An 11027-nucleotide genomic window follows, 5' to 3' on the forward strand; every position below is an offset into this window, starting at 1 on the left:
CCACCATTTGAATGCACACAGAGTGATCCCAGCTGACCCATTTGCAGCAGAAGAACCACTGGTCAATCTACAAAAACATGAAAATTTTAAAAATCATTGTTTAAAGCCATTACACTTGTTACATAGCAATATAAGTATGTCCATTACAGCCATACTTTTGTGTGTAGAGGAAGGTTTAAGAAAGGAGACTTAAGAAAAAAATACCTGTGGGGAGTTGGGAGCCTACACATCTCTTTTCAGTTTGAACTGCCTCTATCACTTTTAGTCGATGGACAGTATCTTCATCAATACAATATTTCTTAAAACTCTGTGAGCCTTCTATAACAAATTAACCCACCCCATTAGACAAAAGCCACGTATGTAAATTTTACCTTGGTGAGAATCAGGGTGCTGTAGAAATGCCCATGGTATTCTCCACAGGGCCTCTGTATGGAGTACTGTTTGACATCATTCTAAAATCTTAAAGGATTTACCATGACTTGGAGACCATATTTTACTGTTACCACCTAGGGCTTTTGTCTTTTCTCTGATACCATTTGTGACATTGAAAATATTTTTCTTCCTGGTAAAGTTGGGGGGAAAAAATGGTAGCGAATACTTCTGAGTTTATAGGAGGAGACATCTACCTGTTTTAGTTTTCTCTCCTGACTCACCATAAAAAGGTTTGAGAAATTAATACTACTATAAACTTAAATATAAGTTAAACTTAGAGGTAACATGCACTTTATTAAATGTATTATAAACATCTTTATAAAATACAGTGCAATCATAATAAGCATCCATGACCATTTAACAAATGACTCAATTTCTGAAGCAGAAAGGTACATGAGTGAAAGTTCTGGTTAAAATTTTAAAGTGAAAACTAATTTTTTATTAGCTTAAAAATACTTTATATTTGATGATCTTTTTTTTTTTTTTACTTTTTACAGAGAGGAAGAGAGAGGGATAGAGAGTTAGAAACATCGATGAGAGGGAAACATCGATCAGCTGCCTCTTGCACACCCCATACTGGGGATGTGCCTGCAACCAAGGTACATGCCCTTGACCGGAATCGAACCTGGGACACTTGAGTCCACAGGCCGACGCTCTATCCACTGAGCCAAACCGGTTTCGGCTATATTTGATGATCTTAATGAAAGTGTTGATTCCATCTGAGTTTCTGCTGGGAATTAAAAAAAATTCTAATACACATAAAAGAATACAGTATTTATTTTATTTGCTCTTAAACACTAATAACTTAATGTTTACAATTTTATTAGCAAGGGAAATGGTTTATTTTAACAAATATATATGATTGGCAATGCTGCAAATAGAATCTAAATTACCAAATCAAAGTTTTGATTGTTGATGACTTTTTATCTTTTTTAATTGATTGTATATTTTGGAATTTTATAACTACCCTGAATATGAGAAATAAGTTGTTTTGTTACCATCAGGTCTTTTTTAAGTCTAAGTATAATGGATTGTAAATATAATGGAATAAAAAGAATTCTAGATTTTCTCTATTCTCAGAGAAAATTACTTACCATAGCTTTTAATAAACTACTTACCATAGAGGATTTTTCACAGTGATATATTACTAAATGTTTGCTATTATAACCTTTTTTATCCTCCAATTTATCAAGCAAATATTTCACAAGCACTCTAGGAAACTCGAGAAAAACATTTAATACTATAACACATAATAAGTTCTGATTTTAAAGCACTTTGCCAGGAAGGAAGGAAGGAAGGAAGGAAGGAAGGAAGGAAGGAAGGAAGGAAGGAAGGAAGGAAGGAAGGAAGGAGGGAGGGAGGGAGGGAGGGAGGGAGGGAGGGAGGGAGGGAGGGAGGGGGGATAGAGGGAGGGAGGGTGGGAGGGAGGGAGGGTGGGAGGGAGGGAGGAAGGAAGGAAGGTGGGAGAGGAGTAGGGAAGGAAGGAAGGAAAGAAGGATGGAAGAAAGGAAGGAGGGAGGGAGAGAAGTAGGGAAGGAAGGAAGGAAGGAAGGAAGGAAGGAAGGAAGGAAGGAAGGAAGGAAGGAGAGGAGTAGGGAAGGAAGGAAGGAAAGAAGGTGGAAGAAAGGAAGGAGGGAGGGAGAGAAGTAGGGAAGGAAGGAAGGAAGGAAGGGAAGGAAGGAAGGAAGGAAGGAAGGAAGGAAGGAAGGAAGGAAGGAAGGAAGGAAGGAAGATACACTGACTGGACCAAGTGGCCTAATGTTTATAATCTTAGGGGAAATTTTTTTTTCTTTCCAAGACACATTTCCCTGAAAACATGTTTTTTACATTTGAAAAATAGAAGTCTTTGTTACTTTTTGGAAAATACTTTTGTAAAATTAAAAATGTTTTCCAAATTTAAGTTTGGACACCTCAATTGATTTTAACAAAGGGAGTTAAGAAGCTTTTCCAAAAGTAAATTAATTTTACTTCTTAGATGAAGTCAAAGTATCTTCAGAAGTCTAAGCTCTTCTCCTGGAGATATGGCAGGTCCTTAGAGCCACTACATGGAAAGCAAGGCTGCACAGGCAGTAACTGAAGAACCTCAGGCAATGGTGCCAAGCCCCAGACAATTGAGATAGACCTTCATGAACATTCACCCTCAGTGTAGCCATCCACAACAGCAAACCTAGCGAACTTCCCTTGAAGCTATAGAAAATTGTTAAACTGGATACCATGTAACCTCTCTATATTAAGCAATCAGGTAGTTAAGTGAATTTTATGCATTGTTTAGTCAATGAGTCTGTCATAACATGAAAGTTGCTATACTTGGCAGCCTTTACTATTTAAAAGAAAACTGAAGGTCTACCAATCATTACTTTCCCCCCCAAGGTGGCCAACATTAGGTCTTTAAATTTAATGTGCTTCAATTTAATGTGCTTCTAGCTATCTAGCTTATTCTCCACTGCTACTATCCGTGAATAATTGTTATTCTTTCGAGGATATCATGTCCACAACACCCAGAAGGATATATTTTGCAATGTAAATTTATTGAAAAACAAAAATATAACACATTTAAAAAGCAAATTGTGTACTTACTCATCCAATAAATATTTGAGAGTCCTCTATAAGCCAATTATATCCTCTGTGCTTGTTCTTTTTTTAATTTATTTGATTTTCAAAATGTTCATTGGTAGTATTTAGAAATGGAATTTTTTATAGTGGCCTTGTATCCTGTGAATTTGCTAAACTCACCTATTAGTTGTGTGTGTGTGTGTGTGTGTGTGTGTGTGTGTGTGTGTGTTTAGGTTTCTTGGAATTTTCTATGTAGACAACCACATCATCTATGAATAGGGACAGTTTTGTTTCTTCTTAAGTATGCCTTTTGTTTTAATTCTTTGTCTAATTGAATTATCCAGGACTTCCAGTGTAATGTTGGGTAGAGGTATGAGAGCAGACAGCCTTTCCTTGTTCCAAACCTTGGGGGGTAGGGAGAAGAATTCAAATGTTCACCATTAAGTGGGGCTTTAAGTGTGTGCACAGACAGGTTAGCCATCTGTTCACAGTTTGCTGAGAGTTTTAATTAAAAAAAAAATGGAATTTGAACTTTATCAAATGTGCTTTTATTTTTCCTTTATAAGGTTTATCTTCTTTAACCTCTTGAAAGGGTGAAATATATTTTTCTAACTATATTTTCTAATGTTGGACCAACCTTGCATTCCTGGGATAGGCTCTACTTGGTTGTGATGTGTTATCCTTATTATATATTACCAGATTTGATTTTCTAATATTTGTTGAGAGTTTTTACATTTCTATTTATGGGGTATATTGGTTCATAGTTGTCTTTCTATAGCTTTGGTATCAGGGTAATACTGGTTTCCTAAAATGAAGTGCTCTCTCCTTTTGTGTTTTATGGAAAAACTTGTGAAGATTTGTATTGTTTCTTTCCTAAATGTTTGATAGAATTGACCAATGAAACCATCTGGGCCTGGAATTTTCTGTTTTGGGAAAGCTTATAAATAAAATTCAGTTATTTTAATAGATATAAGAAAATTTAGGTTAACTATTTTTTTTTTTTGAGTGAATGTTGGCAGTTTCTCTCTTTTAAGAATTGGTCCAACTTATTTCACTTGTGAAATTTATGGACACTAGTTGTTCATAGGATTCTCTTACCATCCTTTTACTAACTATCAGGTCTATAGTCTTCCATTTTTCTTGTTTAACCTCGGTAGAGGTTTATCAATCTTATTGGTCTTTCAAAGAATAAACTTTGAATTCCTCTACTTTTTACTTAATCAATTTTATTGATTGATATTCTTATATTTTTTAATCCTCACCTGAGTGTCGGGGTTCTTGTCCCAGCCTGACAAAGGGTACAGCATTCTGGAGAAAGGGGCTGCACGTAGATGATTAAGAAGTCCAAGGACGAAAGATATTTTTGAGAGGCATTGGAGGTCAGAGGAACTTCAGCTGAAGGGAACTGAAGACTCTCCTTGTCTCAGGACCCCGTGCTTTTATTAAACACAATTTGTCCCAAGGCAAGGTGGAAATATACACTTCAAAGGGTGAGGTATCAAAGGGTTTACAGAATCATTGTCAGTTTGGGGAATAGCCTACAGAGCTGTTCAGGTGTTTGGCCAACAGGAAGTAATAAAATGCTCTGAGCTGTCTGGCAGCAAACTATTATCCTATTCAGGTTTGGGGGAAGTGCCTTAGCCGTTTCCAACAGGTAAATTACATATGTGGATCACCCTTGTTGAGCCCACCAAGTCCCATCAACCTTTTGATGGAACTCTTGTAATTATTACATGCTGGAATTGGTTCTCGGCACCTGAGGATATGTTTTTATTGATGAGAGAGAGAGAGAGAGAGGGAAATATCAATGTGAGAAAAAAACATCAATCAGCTAGCTCCCATGAGCACCCTGATCAGAGATTGAACGCACAACCTAGGCATGAATCCCAACCAGGAATCGAACCCTCAACCATTTGGTGTATGGAACAATGCTCCAACCAAACCAGCCACCGGCCAGGGCTTGATGCTCTTTTTCTATATAATAAAAGGATAATATGCAAATTGACCGAACAGCAGAATGACCAGTTGCTATGACACACACTGACCACCAGGGGGCAGACGCTCAATGCAGGAGCTGCCTCCTGGTGGTCAGTGTGCTCCCACAGGGGGAGCACCGCTCAGCCAGAAGCTGGGCTCACAGCTGGGGAGCGCAGTGGTGGAGGCGGGAACTTCTCCCACCTCCACAGCAGTGCTAAGAACCCCTCGGGGGATGTCCAACTGCCGGCTTAGGCTACTCCCTGGCAGTTGAACATCCCCTGAGGGGTCCTGGACTGCGAGAGGGTGCAGGCCAGGCTGAGGGACCCCTCCACCTCCTTGAGCATGAATGTTGTGCACTGGGCCTCTAGTACTTTAATATAATACTTGGATTATTGATTAGAGATGCCTCATCACTTCCTATATAAGTATTTAGTACACAAATTTCCTTCTAGGCACAGCTGTAGCTGCAGCCCACAGATTGATATGTTGTATGTTCATTTTTAATCAGTTCAAAATAATTTCCAGTTTTCTTTGAGACTTCCTTTTTGACCCATGGACTATTTAGAAGTGTGCCATTTAATTTTCAAACATTTGAGGATTTTTCAGAAAATTATTGGTAGTTATTTTTAATTTTAAATTCTTTTGGTCAGAGAATATACTTTGTTTGATTTTAATTACATTTAGTTGTGGTATGCATTATGGCCCACGATATGATCTATCATCATGAATTTCCATGTGCACTTGAAAAAAATGTATATTATGCTGTTGTTGGAGTTTTCTTTAAGTGTCAGTTAGATTAAGTTGGTTGATAGTGTTGTTCAAGTATTCTGTAATCAGAGGGAGAGATAGGTTGTAATTGGTTTACTCCATCTTGGCCAGCAGTGGAAATTTAAGTTAGATTCTGAACCCAGAAATTTCTGACTGTTAAGTTGGTATTCTTACCATTATACCATAATGAAACATTAAACACTTCTAAAAGCTCTTTAAAAAACCTCATGTATTCCGCAACATAACTCTTGGTCCCAAATTTATCATTATGCTGCAAGTCAATTTTATTTTGCTTAAAAGAAAAAAATCAAAACCTGCTTAGGAGGCATACAAGTTTTCCTTGTCCTTTGAAAACAAACTTTAAACATTTTATTTCACTGCTCATTGTAAATAGGCTTTACACGTGTTTTCTAGTATATCCAATTTTTATTACTAGATTCATTTTCCTATGGAGCCAAAGTCTACTTCCTCTTAGCCATACAAGGAAAAGTGAGGCACAGTGAAGAAAATAAATTATTAAACTACTGCCTCAGGTGTTGAATTTGAGCTTTTATTTCCTTCTGACGGACCTCTGTTCCACGTTTTCTTCTATTTATTGTGAGTTAGGCAGATAAGAGCAGTGTTTCTCAGTCTTAAAAAATATCCAACAAAGAACAACAACGAAAGTTTCCATTTCATAAATACAAATATCCCACACTCTCTTATTGCATTTAAATTTTCTAAATGAATGAATGTTCTGACTTAAAGACAATAATAATAATTTTAGATTTTTTCCCCCAAATTTGTCAAGTCTTCCTCTCAGGGGGTTTTATACACTACCTAAGGGTGAGACACCTTATGTTGGGAGCACAAATTATTTCTCCCTACTAGATTCATCTGCACCTGTCCATTAGGAGATCCTTCAGCAGTCTTCTTGTTCTCTTCAAAGTCTTGTTCATCCTAACTGGTCAGACTGGCTCATCTGTGTATCCAGAAATAGAGCAGGTTCCACCACCATACATGGTCTCCTCTCTATCCCCCTATAAACCCATACCTTCCCGAAAGGAGCAGACACAAAGAAGCCAGTTATTTTTTACAAAAAAATGTGCAGAATAATCACCTGTGTCACAGCCCATGAGGACAACTCAGAAATGATTAGCCAAGGGCTGAAGGCCAAGCAAACTCTCTGGGGCAGAATGACATCACCAGCAAGTCACTGGTAATAAGAAACTTTCTCCTTTTCTGTTTGTTATGGCAGTGACACCATAGCTGGCTCTGCTACCAAGTCTGCCATCACTTAAACAGAGCCAGCAGAGAGACTATTATTTAACAGGTACCTTCCATAAGATATTTATAATAATGGGGGGAAATTAACACAACATATTATTTCAATTGGTTGTATTAACCCCTCTCTTCTTTTTCTAAGCTGTTTGTGTATCTTGTGTATATTGGCTGTGGGATGATGCAGGATATTTTTAAGCATTCTTCCTAAAAATTCTATAGCGTTATATAAAGTATGAGGAAGAGTTATATGGGTATGGAGAAAGAAAGACAGTAATAAAAATAGAAAAGAGGTAGTGAGCAAGAAATTAGGTCAGGGTGAGACTAAGAGTGGCCATGATCCTAAAGGCGTGACACATTTTAAGCCTGAAAGCACATTATTTCTTAATTGATCTTCTTGCCTCCATTTTCCATAATTGTTCATTGATAATTGAGCCTCTTCTATGCCAGAGTAAATCCTTAGACTACAAATCTAACCACAGTGGTCCTTTGCTTAAAACTCTTGAGAGGATCAAGTCACACCATGATCTGACCCCACCTGTCTGCATTAGTCTCACTGACTGTCACCCTTCACATTATGCTCAAACGACTTTCCTGTCATTCAAGTTTCTGAAGAACACAGGGCTGTCATTCCTCTGTACCTTTGTGTTTTTATTTCTTTTCCCTGGCATTCTGGTCCTTGCCTTTGCTGGAAAATTATGATGTAACACCTCCTCTGTGACTGTTCCCCAGATCAAACATTCCATGAGAATTAATAATTTCTTCTTCTGCAAAACATTGGACACAATACTTTCATTGCAACAACTAATTGCTATATGGTAATTATTGGTTTTGCGCTTGTGCCACTTATCTGTGAACACCTTGTGAGCAGGAACAAAGTTTTCTCATTTTTTCATCTGTATCTAACACTGTGCCTGGTATATCATAAACTCTTAGGGATTGTTGGTTTATTTAAATCAGAGTATAACAAGAAGTCACCATAGTCTTTTGCTCTTATGCTTAAAAATGCAGCTGTATTGTGCTATGATGATATATAATTTATCTGCCCTAGAAAAACACACAAAAAAAGTTATTTTAGGCAAATAGCTGGGTAAAGCAATCACTCCTCCCCTCCCTGCACCCGCCACTGGGATAAGGCTACCCTAAAGGAAAAATATAATGACAGAAGCCTCTTACATCAGTTTTTTTTTTCTATTTGGGGGTTGAGGGGGGGGGAGGATTTGCAAATTTTTCCAAAAGCCAGTTAGACAAATTAAGCCCCTATGCAATATGATACTCCTAACAATAATGCCCAGAGGAAGAGCAATTCTAGAGAATACTAAATCCCAGTATGGCTAGAGTCCATCTTCATTTTGGAAACAGCCTCAGCTCTGGCCACGCAGCCAGACAATGGAATGCAGTTGAGGATTTGATATGGAGAGAAGGAAAGAGAGCTAGGTTTCTTACCCTGAGGCAGTTGGCACACAGTACCTGGTCCTCCCACCCTCTACCCCTGTCTTCTGCCCCCAACACTCTCCTCATCACCTAGAAAATATATTGGTGACCTTGGCAAGATCTGGCATTTGAATTCTGTTTATACTCTGGAATATTGTGGTAAAGGGGCCTTTAAAAAAATCTAAGTTGACAATATTATACTGTGCATCTCTAACTTTCTCCAAGTATGGACAAGTACCAAGTTAAACCACAGAAAAATGCTTTCCTTCTTTTTTTAAATTTTCTATAAATGGTATGTTGTAATGTATCTGAGACAAAAGAAACACAATAGTTCCAACTTCATTAAGCTTTTCTTTCCCAAAAATGTTGTTAACAGAGGGGAGAGGTCCTCTTCTCTGTCCCCACTGGCTGCGAATGGGGGTGGATTTCTTGTGATATCCTGAGAAAAGGGATTTTCTGAGACTCGCACAGGAGGATGAGATATAGTAGAAAGCTTTATTTCCATGGAATTACACCCCTGGGTTTCCAAGTCCCATTTCTCTTAGCCCAGTCTTAGAAGAAATGTAGCTGGGGCTTCAGTAGAGCTAAACTCAGAGCCAGTGTCCAGAGTTTCCTTTCCATGTTGGAGCCGGGTCCAGTCCAGTAACAGGATAGCTTAGCTTGTATTTCCTGCAGCAGTCCATTAGCCCATGGCCTGTAGAGTTCACTGGCCATGGGCCAGAGGGACGAATGCAAGAGAGCCAAGAGTCACAAGCCAAGAGTGCCAAGAAAGAGAGAATTCCTTTGTTTAGGAGATTATGTATTCCAAAATTTTCACATGCTTGCAGTGGCCATGGTCATTCTGGCCAATCCATGGTTCCCCAGGCTTGACTGAGAGGCAAGCACCTTCCTTATGTCGCCCCAACTTTATTGGGCATTCATCTGTCTTCCTTTCATTAGATTCCTTTCCCCAGTGTTTTGCAGGGAATAGTCTGGTGGTTCCCTGGGGAGTGCAAAGTTGCAGCTTTCTGGTGAAGCTGCCTAAATGACATGCCTATAATGCCTGCCCTTCTCCCTTTGCTCATTTCCTATCTATAATAATAAAAAAAGCATAATATGCTAATTAGATCTTCCAGATGACCTTCCAGACGAAGCCTGAGCTGCAAGGGAAGCCTGGGTCCTGGGTGCCTGCTGGTGGCTGGAGAGAAGCCTTGGTCCCAGGTGCCAGAGGGAAGCTGGTGCCAGCAGTCAGGGGAAGGAAGGCCTACTCTTGCACAAATTTCATGCATCGGGCCTCTAGTTACTAATAATTACCTAATTACAATGGTATCAATATTACAAGATCATATGCCTGCTGGAAATGACACACTGGTCTTAACTGACAATATTTTATGGAGAAGGTAATTTCCAATTCCATCTTCTGCATCAACCTTGTACTTGGCAACTTCTCCACCATCCTTTGTTAAATCATCAAAAGCAGCTGGTGTGGCTCAGTGGTTGAGCATCAACCCATGAACCAGGAGGTCATGGTTCGATTCCTGGTTAGAGCACATGCCTGAGTTGTGGACTAGATCCTCAGTAGGTGGTGTACAGAAGGCAGCTGATTAATGATTCTCTCTCATCATTGATGTTTCTATCTTTCCTTCACTCTCCTTTCCTCTCTGTGAAAGAAATAAAAACATTTTTTTAAAAAATACAACCTCTATTCTGATAAATCATCGACATCTTATACAGCAAATGAGAGAGCTATTAGAAACTATACAGAGGTAGCATGTCTACCCTGTTAAAGAGCTACCAGGAAAACTAATCTATGCCTATGTTAGTCAGATAGTGGTTACCTTTGGAAGGAAGGGTTGGGTGGTAGCTAGAAGGAGGCATGAAGGAAACTTCTGGGGTGGTGATCCTGCTCTATTTCTTGATCTGAATGATTATTACATGAAAAAAACTATTGACCTATACTCTTCTGATTTATATGCTTTTCTGTAAGTATGTCTTACTTCCATAAAAATAAATCATCATCATCATCATCATCATCATCATCATCATCACCATCATCAAGGTATTAGGCCCATCTTGGTTAAAAATGCCATTGAGCACAAAAAATGTAAAAGACCAATAAATCCATGTCTTCATGATAATAAACAATGAGTATACAATATCTATATATATAAAACCCTAATATGCAAACAGACCAAGTGGCGGAACAACCAAACAACTGGTCGCTATGACATGCTCTGACTACCAGGGGGTGTGCGCGGAACATGACAGGCATCGGCCACGGTGGGATGGTGGAGCAGATGAGCGGGGGGCGCCAGACCAAGGTGGAGCTCCAGTTGCTGTCATCAGGGTGAGCCTCTGGTGGTTACTGAAAATTCTTTGCTCCCATGTGCTGTGGTCCCACCTGGCACTCACACCTGCTGCCAGCGTGGCCCCATTCACATACAATCGCTCAGCGCTGTCAGCAGGTGCAAGCGACGGCTGCTGGCCCCGATCACCCCTCAGGGCTTTTTCACCTTCCCCTGCTCCTGAGGAATGATCGGGGACAGCAACCGATGCTTGCACCGCTGCTGGTACCCGGCGCCAGTCCTGATTGGTCAGCACTATCAGTGAGTGTGAGCAGTGGC

The sequence above is a fragment of the Eptesicus fuscus genome, chromosome 5, assembly GCF_027574615.1.
Source record: "Eptesicus fuscus isolate TK198812 chromosome 5, DD_ASM_mEF_20220401, whole genome shotgun sequence".
Lineage (NCBI taxonomy): Eukaryota > Metazoa > Chordata > Mammalia > Chiroptera > Vespertilionidae > Eptesicus > Eptesicus fuscus.